General features: G+C 43.3%; 1 pseudogene; it reads right to left on the bottom strand.

Annotated features, from left to right (window-relative positions):
- Positions 1 to 1,474: 1,474 nt before the first annotated feature.
- LOC117712972 (small ribosomal subunit protein uS17 pseudogene) lies at positions 1,475 to 1,891 on the bottom strand (annotated as a pseudogene).
- Between the last annotated feature and the right edge of the window lie 13,339 nt (positions 1,892 to 15,230).

The following is a 15,230-nucleotide window of genomic DNA, read 5'->3' as shown; positions in this document are numbered from 1 at the left end:
ACACACACACACACACACACACCAGGACAGCTAAAGCACTCCTGAATGGTAAAAGAACTACTGGTGATATCACTATACATGATTTCAAATTATACTACAGAGTATTAAAGTATACTTGGTAAATACACTACAGAGTAATTAAAAAAAAAAAAAAAAGCATGGTACTGGCACAAAACAGACATGTTGATCAATAGAATAGACTAGAATTGAAGACCTAGAAATAAGTTTTCACACTTATCAACATCCAATTTTTGATTTAAAAAAGCCAGAAATACACATTGGAAAAAAGATAGTATCTTCAACAAATGTGTTGGTCAAACTGGATGGTTGTATATAAACGAACACAAATAGATCCATACTTATCACCCTGCACAAAACTCAACTCCAAATGGATTGAGGACCTCAATATAAAGCCAGGCACACTGAACCTGATAGAGGAGAAAGTGGGAATAGCCTTAAACTCATTAGCACAAGGAAAAAAAAACAAACTTCTGAACAGAACACCATTAGCAGCACAGGAACTAAGATTAACAATACATGGGTGGGACCTCATGAAACTGATAAATGCCTGCAAGGCAAAGGACTCCATGATTGGGACTAATTGGCAGTCTACAGTATGGGAAAACATCTTTACCAAGTACACACCCAATAGAGGGCTAATATCCAAAAGATGTCATAGAGACTAGAGATCAAGAAAACAAATAACCATTCCACCTGGGTATTCATCCCATGTGCAGTCACCAAAGATAGACGCTGATATGGATGTCAGGAAGTGCATGCTGACAGGAGCCTGATATGGCTGTCTCCTTAGAGGTCTCCCAGAGTCTGACATACCAGGAGGCAGATGTTCACAGCTAACCATTGATCTGATCATGGGGTTCCCAATGGAGAAGTTAGAGAGAAGACTGAAGGAGCTGAAAGGGTTGGTGGCCCCATGAGGAGAGCAACAATACCAACCAACCAGAGCTCCCAGGGTCTAAACCACCAGCCTAGGAGCACATAGGGAGGGACCCATGACTCCAGCTGTATATGTAGGGGAGGATGGCCTTGTTGGGCATAGGTGGGAGAGGAGATCTTTGGTCCCATGAAGGCTGAACACTGAGTGGGGGGGAATTTGAGGGTGGGGAGGTGGGAGTGGTGGGGGCACACCCTCATAGAAGCAGGAGGAGGGGGGGTGGGATAAAGGGTTCCTGGGTGGTGGGGGGAATGGGGTAAGGGGATAAAATTTGAAATGTAAATATAATATCCAATAAAAAAAGAAAAAAGAGAAAACAAATAACCCAATTAAAAATGGACTACAAATCCAAACACAAATTCTTTTTTTTTTTTTTTTTTTTTTTTTTTTTTTTTGTAAGTTGGAAAATAATTTTATTTGTTCAAGGGCATTAGCCAGAGTCCTCTTAGAACTTCTGAAACTGCTTCTTGGTGCCAGCAGCCTTGGTGACCGTGAGTACATTGAATTGGACAGTCTTGCTCAGGACCTGCACGCTCCAACAGTGACAATGTCGCCGATCTGTACAGCCCTGAAACAGGGGGACAGGTGCACAGACAGGTTCTTGTGACGTTTCTCAAAGCGATTGTATTTTCTGATGTAATGGAGATAGTCCCGGCGGATGACAATGGTCCTCTGCATCTTCATCTTTGTTACGACACCAGACAGGATCCGACCTCGGATGGAGACATTGCTGGTGAAGGGGCATTTCTTGTCTATGTAGGTGCCCTTGATGGCCTCTTTGGGCGTCTTGAATCCTAGACTGATGTTTTTATAGTACCGAGGGAGTTTTTCCTTGCCAGTTTCTCCCAGCAAAACACACTTCTTGTTTTGAAAGATTGTAGGCTGCTTTTGGTAAGCACGCTCCGTCTGAATGTCCGCCATCTTCCCGGTAGCCTGAAAAAAGGCAGGCTAGGCCCACTCCGGCTTCCTTATTCACCACGCGAGGTCTTGAGCGGAAGTGCCAAACACAAATTCTTAATAGAGGAAACTCAAATATCCCACAAACACTTAAAGGAATGTTCAACATCCTTAGCCCTCAGAGAAATGCAAATTAAAACTCCTTTGAGATTTCATGTTACACCAGTCAGAATCAAGTGGCAGCTCATAGTAATGAGGTTATGGAGTAAGAGAAACACTCATCCATTGCTGGTGGGAGTGCAAACTTGTGTAGCCACTGTGGAAATCAGTGTGGTGTTTCCTCAGTAATAGGGGAATCAGCCTACCATACAGTCTAGCTATACCACTCTTGGATATTTCATTCTACAGAGACATTTACTCAGCTGTGCTCATCGCTGCTATAGTCATAGTAACCAGAAACTAGAAACAACCTAGATGCCTGTCAACAGATGAATGAACAAAGAAAATGTGGTATATTTATTTACACAGTGGAGTATTACTCAGCTGTTTAAAAAAATGCAATCATCAACGTCGTAGGTAGATAGAACTAGAAAAACATCATCCCAATTGAGATAAACTCAGACCCAGAAAGATGATAATGGCATGTGTGCACTTACATGTGAATGTTAACCTGTTAAGTCAATGATAAACAAGCTACAGACTGTATAACCATAGAGGCTGGGTATACAATAAGGGACTAGGGGCTAAGGGTTGGGTCACCCCAGGAAAAGGAAATAGATAGTTATGGATGGGAGGGCAGAGAAACGGGAAGATCAAACAGGGAGAGGGACAGAAGGGGGCAAGGAAGGAACCATGGGGAGAAACAGCTAAAATTAAGGGCCGTTTTAAAGGGTAATGAGAAAACTAATACAGTAGAAGCTTCCTAAAATATATACATATATGAAGGCAATATAAATGAAATTGACAAATAGTGGGGAAAACAGCTCCAACTGGACATCTTTCATCACAAATGAAGGTTCCAGTACCAAGTACCAGAATTCAACTACCAGGTTTATATCTAATTGAGTTCTTGGCTAAAGAACCCCCAAACAACCCAAGCTATTGCTGAGGCTAGCTCTCCACAAAGTCATGGTAAGTTCCTATTGTTGAAAACAAAACCTGTATAAGTCATTGAACATAGAGGTGTAGAACTGGTACCTACCCAGAGCCTTCAACCCCATGGACTAGTGTTCATGGTTCTGAAAGGCACTCTTCATGCTACCAAAGGAGAAAGGTAAAACCAATCCCAATGCAAGAATGACTCCCTACAAGATTCGCTGGTGCAACAGTGCCACAAAGCTCATGAGAGTAACTGACCAACACCTGATTTGAGTTAAGGCTCGTGGCATGAGATGCAACCCATAACCAATGTTGCTTAAGTGGCCAAGAACCTGAGACCAGATAGGGCAGGCACCTAGGGGAAAACCAGCCGCTACTGTTCTGCTAAAGCAGTGGCTCTCAACTTTTCTAATGCCATGACTCTTTACTGCAGGTCCTCATGTTGTGGTGACCCCCAAACAAAAAAATATTTTCATTGATACTTCATAAGTGTAACTGTTATGAATCATAATGTATTTTTGGAGATAGGCAATTGACAAAGCGTCATGGCCCATAGGTTGAGAACCACTGTGCTAGAGACATATAACAATAAAATGATTTCTAATGACATTCTTCTATACTCATAGATCAGTGCTTTGCTTAGCCTTCATCAGAGATGCTTCCTCTTACAGCAGATGGGAACAAATAGAGAAACCCACAGGTAAACAATATGCAGAGACAGAGAAACCTTGCAACATTCAGCTCTAAAGGGGTTGTCATCTCTAAGTCTCTCCCACAGAGCTCAGTGAATCCCACAGAAGAGGAGGCAGAAAGATGTAGGAGCCAGAGGGAATGTAGGACACCAAGAAATCAAGGCTTTCTGGGCACAAGAGGGCTGGTGCACATAGTAACTCACAGAGACTGTGGCACCATGCACAGGGCCTGCACAGATCTGCAGCAGATGGAGTGCCAGCATTGAGATGGGAAGTGGAGACAAGCCCAGCCCAGAAGCTTCTCCAACTGATAGCCATTTGCAAATGAAAGAATTAGACAAACAGCTATTAAGAGCAGGCCCCCTGCCCAGAAGTAGTTGGCCAACACAAAACAACTCTGTGGCTTCTCTGGAGGTTCTTTGTCTCATAAAGTTAAGTCAGGGCTCCCCCAGCCCACTCCACTCCACCACAAGTACTTTGCACACACACATAGGATTCTGGTTTTATGTTTTTATGTGATTCCTGTGTGGGCCAACATGTGTGCCTGTGTCTATATGCATTTCTTGTGCTTTTTCTTTGGCTCTTTTTCTGGTTTGGTGGTTTTGTGCTGTTTGGATTTGTTTGTTTTTGTTTTATTTTATTTTTCTTTCTCAGATGCCTGCTTGTTTTCTAAAAAAAAAGATGGAAATGGTGTGGCTCTGGATGGGAGGTGGGGAACTGGGAGGAGTCAGGGGAGGGGAAACTGTAATCAGAATGTACTGTATGTAAAAAAAAAAAAACTTTTCATAAAAAAATCATCCATCTTGTGTCGGCTGTGGTGACATAAGCCCTAAAAGTGACATATTTTTATTAGAAAAGATAGTTTTGAATCATAAACAAAAGAAGCCATTATTAAGTGCTTACTTCAGTGCTTCTGCTCAGTTAAAGAACCTGATCCCACTGGAACGAGCAGCTACCCAGAGGTTTGCAAAAGAAGCACAAGGACTTCTTTTGTATTGTCATCACTTATTCAAAGATTTTAATTCACCAGTCTACATGTTCATGGCTTGCTCATGCTGTGAGCATCAGAACTCCTGACAGCACTGGTCTTGCTGAGGTCTGCCTCGACGCCCCACCCTGTCTGGTGCCTGACCTGAGTATTGCCCGTCTTCTTTTCACTTTCTACTTTGAGGCATCTAAGTAGTTGTTCAGGATGGCCCTGAACTTGTGACCTTCCTGTATCAACCTCTCAAACTAGCTGGATTTTCAGGACTGACCCACCAGGCCTGGTAAAATTTCTTCTAGTGAAACTATCATCCTGGGCTTATTTTCATGACATGGATAGATTCATGACTCAGTAGGGAGGGACAGGTCAGGACCATTCCCAGTGAATCTATTCCAAGTTGAAGAGCCAGATTCAGTCCCCAGGGATCAAACTCTCACGTCCTTCCTTCCTTCCGGCTATTCTTGCTGGCGGGAAGTCCAGGAGAACCTCCCGTTCTGGGGCAGATCATTAGGGTAGGAACCAGTCAGAAAGCTTAAAGATAAAGTATCAGAAGCTCCTGTGACGCACGTCACCTGTTTATATCCTTACTCACTAAATCTCTTCCTAGACCTTTGAATTGGTGTTGAAGTCCTGGCTTTTTCATAGAGAACTAATTATATGCATATTTACTTTGTAAGGGGCACAGACATTTTCATTTTATTCTTGTCTCTTTTTAGCGCTCCAAAGACATCTCCTGGCCAAAATATTGATTGCGCCATCTAGAAATAGCCCAAGTATTTTTCTTTCTGACTAAGACAGGCGCTTATGTTTCAAGAACCATTTACCTGTGCGGGTCTTTGTTTGTTTGTTTTTGTTTTGAGACAGAGTCTCCCTGTGTGGCTCTATGGAACTCACTATGAAGACATGTCTCAAACACAAAGAAATCCACCTGCTTCTGTCTCCTGAGTGCTGGGTTAAGTTGTGTACCACCATGCATGGCTCATTTATCTTACAGGCCTGGCTCCCTGATAGTACTGCAGAGATTCAACAGATATTTATGAAATAAATTAAAAGAAAGAATCAGGCTTTTATTCTGTTCTATCTCATAATGTTTACTAAATACATCGCACATGCAAGAAGAATGGACATGTAGACACTTGCCTCAGCTCTGGCTAATCTCAGCCTTTGTGTGATGTGTTGGACAAACAAATAAGTCTTAATCTCTTCCCTAGCTGTGAACAGGACTTTGAGGTGAATTTTTGTTACTGTACTATATCTATATTACACTATTCTATGCACTGTATTTAAATACCTATGCATGTCAAGAGCATTACTGACGTTTTGAGCCAGCGCATACTTGTTTGGTGGGCTCTCCTGTCCACTGAAGGACATGCAGTAACATTCTGGTCCTTATCAGTCACATATCAGTAAAAACTCTTTCCCCACACCCAACTTTGATAAAGAAAGCTGTTTTTAGATACTGTCATACGTCCTCTAGGGTGAAAGGGGACTATTAGTTAGTTAGAAAACACTTTTTTTTTTTTTCATAAAACAGTGATGGGGCTGAGGACTTAAATCAGTAATAAAATATTGCCTAGCATGAGGAAGGCCCTACTTTCAACCCTCTGCTGTGGAAAATAAAAACAAACATAAATAAAACATGGTTTTATTTAAACAATATTTTAAACAATATTAAAATTTAAAAAATAACAGCACATGCTGTGGTGTGTGTGTGTGTGTGTATTTTCTATTACTGTTCTACTACAAGGAACATACACTGGCCTTTCCCCTGAGAAGTAAGGCTTTTGTTTATGGGAACAATAGTTGTTATTTTGGAGCAGAGGTTTCTAGGTTATTAAAGTTTCCAAAAATATTATTTGATTTCTTTGAAACAGAATAATAGAAAAACAAAAGACTTAAATGGCCACAGTCCTCACCTTAATGAACTCTAATGCTTAAAATTAATGAATGTTGAGGTGGCTCATGGGTTAAGGCATTCACTGCCAAGGTTGATGACTTCAGTTTGATCTCTGGGACCCACATGGTGGAAGGAGGCCAGACTCTTGAAGTTGTTCTCTGATCTCTTGCTTGTGCGCCATGGCCATGGCATACTCAAGCACAAGACCCCTCCCCCACAAAAGGAATAAAAAAATAACCTTACTAAAATAGTGTTGACAAGAAGGCTCAGCAGGTTAAAGCATTTGCTGCCCAAGCCTGATGACCTAAGTTCAATCTCCAGAACCCACATGCAGGTGGAAGGAGAGACCTGATTCTGTAAAGTTGTCTTTTGATCTCTTTTTTTTTTCACACACACATTCACACACACACACACACACACACACACACAGAGAGAGAGAGAGAGAGAGAGAGAGAGAGAGAGAGAGAGAGAATAAACCAGCAAAGTAGATTAATAAATGAAATTCACATGGTAAACACACAATTGATATAGGAAGGCAGGAACGGCTAACATGCTTGCTCTTGATGTAATCATCCATTTCCCCAAAGCTCTATAGTAAGGAAAACTTAAACTTCCCTTGGGAGAGCTGGAATTATGGGGGTGAACCTGATGTGGAAACAGGATGGTGGCTTGAGGCTAAAGCCAGTTCCAAGCAGATCAGAAGGGAAGCCCTTTGCTTTCCCTCCCTCCCTCCCTCCCTTCCTCCCTCCCTCCCTCCCTCCCTCCCTCCCTCCCTGCCTCCCTCCCTCCCTCAGTCCCTCTCTGCCTCCCTCCCTCCCTCCCTCCCCAGTACACTTGGCTGTATAACTTGGAAATTTAGCTGTTTTTAGTTTTAATTTGAATATGATAGTTTGAACTCAAGAACAAGCCAGCTGAGACTAGTTCTTTGGCAGTGAGCTCTGTCCCCATCTTTGTCAAGGCTGACCTGTTGTGTCTGTGCCAGGGACTCATTTCAGGCCTTTTCCCTGGGCACACAGGCAGCCACTCTCTGCTTGCATGGAGCGTTGTTCTGGGGGAACAATTCAGCCTTTGTCACTATGCTGAGGTTCTCCGGGCAGGCCTCTGGGAATGGATACAGGTTTCTGGTGACCCCAGCACCGGTCTGTACTACTTGAAAGGTGCTGGTGGGCTCCATCTTTCCTTAATGAGCTGCCTACTCACAGGAGTCCTGAATTTGTTTGATGTTCCAAAGCACTTGAGGCCCCTGATCTAAAAGTGTAGATGTAATGAAGTTTTAGCATTCTCTTAGCATGACTTTCATTCAGTGAAAGAGTCCCTTTATGTGCTCGAGTCACTGACACCCTAAAGTTCAGAAGCACACAGCTAAACAGGGCCACTTGTATGAGGACAAAGCTATTTAGGAACACAGGATTTTCTTTTATTATTAACTGTGAACTTTTATGACATTTTCCCGCCTGTTTGTTCATTCACTTGCTCATGCAGAAACAGACATTAATTAACCAACAATGGCATCCTGGACAGTTTTGGGGCATTGTGTGGGAATGTCTGAGGGAGCATAGCAGAGTGGCTGAGAGTCTGTGTATCAAAACATGCAGCTGCTCAGCCTTTTCTGGGCCTAAAGCAACCTAGCTTCCTTCTAACTCAGAGTCTATATCCAAAACCTCAGAATAACAACAGTATCTAGTTCAAGAGTAGATGTGAGCATGGACTGAGACATGCTGGTACAGACTGCCAGGGTATTGTGCTCACTAATCTGAATTCTATATAAGATAAGAAAGCAACTCAAAGACTAGAGTTTTTAAAAAGACTCTTCTTCAAATGATTATGTATAGTAAAGAACACCAAATGCATTGGGAGGGAAAAGGAGACTAGATTCTAGAGAAGAAGCATGATCTGCCCCAACAAGCAAGTCTAAGTCTACAGGGAGTAGCTTTCTAGGGTCTCAGAGCCAAACAACCGAGGGATATTAGGTCTCCGCCCTCAGGTTGTATCACCCTCTATTTCAAGGATTAAAAATAGAAAAAATGAATTTGAGTGAAATATACATGTTTATATCTTAGCCTGTGCATTAGTTATCTAAGAATCTATAGATAATCTGATGATGTATTAAAAGCAGTAAATATTGAAGTAATATGAACTACTGTTTTTGTGAGTCAGGAACTAAGCAGGACAGTGAGGTGGTTCTGACCTTGGATTTCCCATGAGAGTAACATCAAGGTTTGCCTGCTACAGTCACTTTGAAGGACTGAGTGAATGCGGTTGCTGGGTTGGATCCCACACATGACTGTGCTTTGTCAGTTCAGTACCTTGTCACATGGTCCTCTCCACTGAAGTGTTGTTACAACATGCTAGTTAGTCAGTTTGGGGTTAGGGAAAGTTGATTTTCTAGCCTTTATGATCCAGTCTCAGAAGTCATATTGTGGGAAGCGGCTCCGCTCTCACCATTACAAAGTGGCACTTGGCATAGGCATTGCTTGAGAGAAAAGACAACTCCATATATGGAGTTGTATGTGCTGAGAGGTGTGGTTACCCGATCACCCCACCTCGCATCATTGAGAGTGGCCAATCAGTAGTGACTTCATGGCAGCTGCTGATAGGATCAAGGCAATGCTTATAAGGGGCTGCGGGAGCTGGGGAGAGGGACAAGACAAAACAAGAAGAGAGACAAGAGAGGAGAGAGAGAGAAGAAACTCGCTGTACAGGGATAGCTGAATAAACCGCTTGAAGAAGAACACGGTTGCCGTTGCCTTATTCTGCAGGTCGGACGTGGGTAGCGACATCATATGTGACCACTCCTGCCATATTTGATTATCAGAAGAAAATCTAGCTCTCACACAAGAGGAGGTCAATACAGTTCTGTTCTTTTCAGGGCACAGTATCATAGAATGTGTGGGCATCTTTCAAACCACTCCAGCCAAGGAATGGGAAAAGTCACTTCTGTCTGTATTCTAATGGCATAAATTATCACATATTCTAATTAAATGAAGCCAGTTATATGTGGTTTGTTTGTGAGCTTAGGGAGGAGAAGAAAATAAATTCTTCACAGAAATTGTATGTTTATTAATGTGGGTGAAGGTAGCTAGCTAGTAACAGGGAGAAAGAAGGGAAGGGAAGACATTTGAATCAGTATTAGGTGAGGAAGCAGCATTTTAAGTGAGAAAACAGACTAAACAGGACAGGAAAGTGGGAAACACAGATGCCTTTAACATTAAAGTTTCTTTCTTCTTCTTCTTCTTTTTTTTTTTTTTTTTGATATGATAAAAATATTCTGACAACAGCAACTTAAGGGAGAATGGGTTTGTTTTGGCTCAGTTCAAAGTATTACATCCACAGTCAAGAAGCAGAGAGTGATGAAGGCATCCTTAGTTCACTAGGTTCTTTTTTACCCCATTAATTTGTTTATTTACTCAGTTTACTTCCTTACCTCCTTTCTGGTTCCCCCCCACACACACAGCCCCTCCCACATCCTCCTTGCCCTTCTCCAAGAAGGGGGAGGCTCCCCTGGGTATCACCACACTGTGGTACATTAAGTTACTGCAGGACAAGCTGCATCCTCTCCCACTGAAGCCAGACAAGGCAGCTCAGTTAGAGAATGGAATCCTCAGACAGGCAACAGCTTTAGGATAAGCCCCTACTCCAGTTGTTGGGGGACTCACAAGAAGACTAAGCCACACATAAGCTACATATGTGTGGTGGCCTAGGTCCAGCCTATGAATGCTTTTTGGTTGGTGGTTCAGTCTCTGGGAGTCCAGGCCAGTTGACTTCCTGTGGAGTTCCTATCCCCTTCTGGTCCCTCAGTTCTTCCACAAAACTCCTGGAGCTCTGTCCAATGTTTGGTTGAGTCTCTGCATCTTTTTCAGTCAGCTTCTGGGTGGAGCCTCTGAGAATACAGTTAAAACAGTTATTGGAGGCAGAGGGAGGGATGGAACTGGCTGGGAGAGGAGATGGGAGGGTAAGGGGGATCCGGATCAGGTGTGGCAGAGAGAAAGAGAGAGGGCTTCTTTCTTCTAGCTGTTATCCAGAAAACAGCAATATTCACTGAGGAATCATGGGTATGCCATCTATTGGTATATAGCCAATCGTTAAGTCAGGCAGAGCTCTGTAAGGTGAGAAAGCAGAAGGGCATCAGTTCAGGGTTGGCAATACCTCTGAAGCACTGTACAGCTGGTAGTTGGCAGCATGAAGTTTAACCCTGTGCCTCACTGGCTATGTATACACCTCTGGCAGTTTATTTACATTTCTCAGTCGCCATTTTCTCATCAGAATTATTTCCTTTTTCTAAGGTGCTAGGTAGCTTTGAGAGAACAGGTAAAATATTTGGGGCAGTTTGTCAACTTAACCCTCAGCAAGTGATAATGCCAGTGTTAAGAAAATGGCCTCTGCGTGGTAAGTGGAAAAGTCATTTTGAGAGCTAATGAAGAATTAGAACCTCACTGGAACCAGCATGAACAGAGGTATAAAGGTTGGAGATATCACAGACCTGAACAGAAGTTGCCAAGGGAGGGTTCAAGCAGAGGGGGCTGGGGACACAGTGCTTGAAAGCAGAGAGCTAGGGTCCTTCAGTAAACATGGATCCTGAGGCTCAACTCTTGGGTCAGGTGGTAGTTTATGCAAACATCTCTTGAGGTTCTAATGCAAAAGGTGAATGGTAGAATGAATACCATGGATTGACTCAGGGATAAAAATATAGTCATTCAGCTACCAAGCCCAGTGAGACAGATCCACTCAACGGCACCCAGGGACTTCTCATCATTCTCAATCTGTAGTCAAGGAAACAGGGGGCTAAAAACAACATTGTGAAGAAACACTGATTTGAAAATATCTACCAAGAAAAGAGGAGAGCCAGTTATGTATTCTGTGTGCAGGTTTCCATGGTAGCACGTCTGAATAGAGTGCCAGGTAAGACACAGGTGTCTCTCTCTCTCTCTCTCTCTCTCTCTCTCTCTCTCTCTCTCTCTCTCTCTCTCTCTCTCTGTGTGTGTGTGTGTGTGTGTATGTATGTGTGTGTATCTGTGTGTCTGTGTAATACATAGTTCCAACTCATGCCTTGGAAGAGAGGGTATAAGTACTATTCTGGGCTCGAGAACACAATTCCCAGGAGCTTTCTAAGCTCTTACTCTTGTGACAAATGACCTCTACCTTAGCGGTCACTTGGGTAGTCAAAAGGAGAAATTATCAGCTGAAATGTGGAGCCTTGGATACATTCAATAGACAGACACTGAGGGGAAAGATTGAGCCTAGCGTCAGATGCTGTAAAATTCAGGCTCAATTGTAATTCGTTGTGGGGATTTTTGGCAACTGTCTCGCTGTCATATTAGTGTCAGAGGTGCATCACTGAAAACCCTTAGTGGAAGACTGGAGGACCACTGTTCACTGGCTCACTCCCAAGCTCATGCTCCGTTTACTTTTCTCATGGATCCTGTGCCTGCCACAGATGTCATTGCCCCTCAATGGGCTGAGCCTTCTAACCTGCTATCAATAAAAACAAAACAACAACAACAACAAAAACAACACCTCACAGACATGCCCAGAAGCTAAATCCTATCTAGGCAATTCATCGACTGAGGGGCCTTCTTTCCAGATGTGTCCAGATGACAACAAAACCAAAGAGGACACTTGGGAAATATGCATGCGTAGCAGCTTGCAATGCAGTCATCTCGGGAGTGTTCTGGAGTCGGGCTGTATGGCTTACAAAATCCAGTTGTTAAAATTTTAAATTTTTTCTGAATCTGTCATAAATCTGGCAGCTATTATTAGAAATTAAATTATGTAAATTTACAATGAAATTATACTAAAAGCAAATGCATACATATTAATAATCCATTACTGGTTTTCAATACACTTTATTATTTCCGCTCTTGAGGTAGAGAGTGTTAGCATTCCTTCTAGGCTCTGCCCCACAGTTACCCATCAACACCCAGGTATGCCTGACTCAGTATAAAAGGGGCTGTTTGCCTCTTCCTCACTCTCTTACCGTCTCTGTCCCTTCTCTCCCTCATTCTCCTCCCCCCTCTCTCTCCATGTGTTCCTCACCAGCCTTGCCTCTCTCTCTCTCTCTCTCTCTCTCTCTCTCTCTCTCTCTCTCTCTCTCTCTCTCTCTCTCTCTCTCTCTCTCTCCTCAACTTCCCTATCCATGACCTAAATAAACTCTATTCTATACTATATTGGTTGTATGGCTGGTACCTCAAGGGGAAGGGATGCCTCAGGATGGCCCACATGTGCACTTCCTTCCACCTTACCATATCGAGTCTCTTTCTTTCATTTTTATAAGACATGACTGATTTAGAAGAAGCTCGCAGGTTCATAAGTGCTGCTGTCACATGGGCTTTGCAGCCATCAGATCCTCCCTAGAACTGTCTACCCAAACACTGGTGAATTGGTAAGCTCTCTGCCACCACTGGTCAGCCAGCGTAAATGTCCCCTGGTCCCAAGGGAGGGCTGTTGAGCTCCCAGTCTCCCTGTGGTGTCCTTGAGGACAGAGGAATTCACAGTCATGACTGGCTCTCTCACTGAACCTTCGTTCTAGGACTTCTACCCCTGGATGACCCCTTCCCTCTCGCTTTCCAGGAAGCGGTTCTCTCTCCCTGCTGAAAAAAATCCTAAGCTTAGGTAAATCTTCTCCCTCCAGCTCTGAGCCCCACAGCTGGCCCCGAGCTCAGCCCCCAGCTCACCATGTGATGACCTGGCCAGGCTGCGGTCTTTGCATTTGTCCTCCGGACTGAGGAACGGACGAATCTGTCGCTCCTCTCCTACTCTGACCTAGAAGGAAATGTCTGCATCCGCCACACCTTCCAGTGTAATTCACAGACTAAATTTGGCCCCATTATCCACAAACCAATAACTCTATATGGCCACTTAAAGGCACTTTGATAACTCTCTAGTGATCCAGTGATATGTAGGACCTCCCCCTCATTCTCTTGCTGCTTGCTCCACCACGCACTTTCACCCTGCCTCTCACTCTCTTGTTCCAAGCGGCTTCTGCCTGACTATCCTCAGCTCTTCATGGCTTCTTGCTCTCTTGCTCCCTGACCCTTATTCTGCTCTGCTTCTGAGTTCCTGCAGCCTCCTGCAGCCTCCTGCAGCCTCAGCCGCCCTGCTGCTGCCCCTGCTGAGCCACAGTTGCACTCTCTCATTCACCGACCGCCAAGCCGCTCTACGTGCCCCTCACACTGCGGTGCTTAGATTCTTCTGAATGTTTGTCTTTGCCATGCTTCTGTTGGCCCATTCTACAGCTCCATTCTAAGGGATAACAAGTGACTCTTAGTGCCATTCTTAACCCGGGTTAAGCCTGTGACTGTCTGCCATCTTTGTTGTGGGCAGATAAAGTTTTCCTATGCTATTGCTTCAGCACTATCTTAGATAAAGGCAGTCACATGACTGGCTGTAGCTTCAACTCCATCTTTGTTATGGGCAGTCTCCAGTTTGCTGCCTTTAAGAGTACAGCATGTCAAAGTCATTTAGCAATCAAGATAAGGTTTTCATTTTATCCTGCCTTGGTAAATAATAATTTCTAAATAGTAAAAAGTTAAAAAAAATCACTGCCTTAACTATACGCTTAGCCTTGTCTTTGTTATTGCCATTAAGCTACGATGTGCTCTCTTTATTTGCTAGATACATGTAGATCAAGCAATTAAACAAACATAGGTTGTTTGACTCAGACATGCGTAATAGACTGGCTCTGGAGCTTGTCAGAAATCTGCTAAATGTAATGTTTGGGCTTGTGATAGACAGAGACTCCCAGATCCTGACAGTTTACCGCCAACCCCAAGGTCTCTGAAAAAGATCTGGGCACAGCGACAAGATCCTACCTGGATTGTGGTATGATAACCACTGAGAGACACTGCTCCATCGCCTTACCCACGCCAGGACTTGGCCTACACTGGACAAACAGAGGACACCCAGAGAGTGAAATGTCTCATGTTGTCTAAGACAAGGTGAATCATTTCTTTCTCAAGTCCCTACTTCACAGGGAAAGTTTCCCATCTTCTGGGTCCAATGATCAGACTAACTCTGTCCAAGTTGCTATGGAGACCACAGGGACCTGGGAACTGTTTAGGTATTGGACTATAAACCAACTTCTGTCATTTTAACACATGACTCCTAGATTATAGTTTATTCTTCTCAGATGTCTAACTACATTGACAGCTAAGGTAACTATAGCTTGGCAGCTGGAAAACGGACCTCTAGCTCCTTACCCCAGGTAATCCACCACCGTATTAGCCCATTATTCAATCTGTTACCTAGTTAAGACTCCCATATCTCTTATCAGAGATAGACAGGTTTGCCTTGCTCACGGACTTCATGATAAAGGATACACGAATTCAGACAGATGTAAGCTTTCACAGATGTAACCTTCTGTTGCTTCCTTATCTAAACTCTGTTCCCAGTGACTAAATGCTTCATATTTCCTCTCCTTGCTATTCCATTGTCCTAACATTAATCAATAGAGTTCTGATAAATTAGCCTAACCCTAATAAAACGTTCCACTGTAGGAGTCACTTTTATAATCACAAGTTCAGTTTCCTTTGGTTATCTTCCAACTATAAACAAAGTGTTTTTTATGCTAAATACTACAGCTATCATAGTTACAAATATGTTTTCTTTGGTTATCTTTTAACTATGGACTTAAGTGTGTCTCATATTAAATCTATGATCAGCTATTGTATTTACAAGGTCGTCAAATTTTCAAGTTTCTTTTAATTGTCT

Source organism: Arvicanthis niloticus, chromosome 7, assembly GCF_011762505.2.
Source record: "Arvicanthis niloticus isolate mArvNil1 chromosome 7, mArvNil1.pat.X, whole genome shotgun sequence".
NCBI lineage: Eukaryota > Metazoa > Chordata > Mammalia > Rodentia > Muridae > Arvicanthis > Arvicanthis niloticus.
Note: the sequence above shows the minus strand (reverse complement) of the source record. Positions and strands in the feature narration are given on the sequence as shown.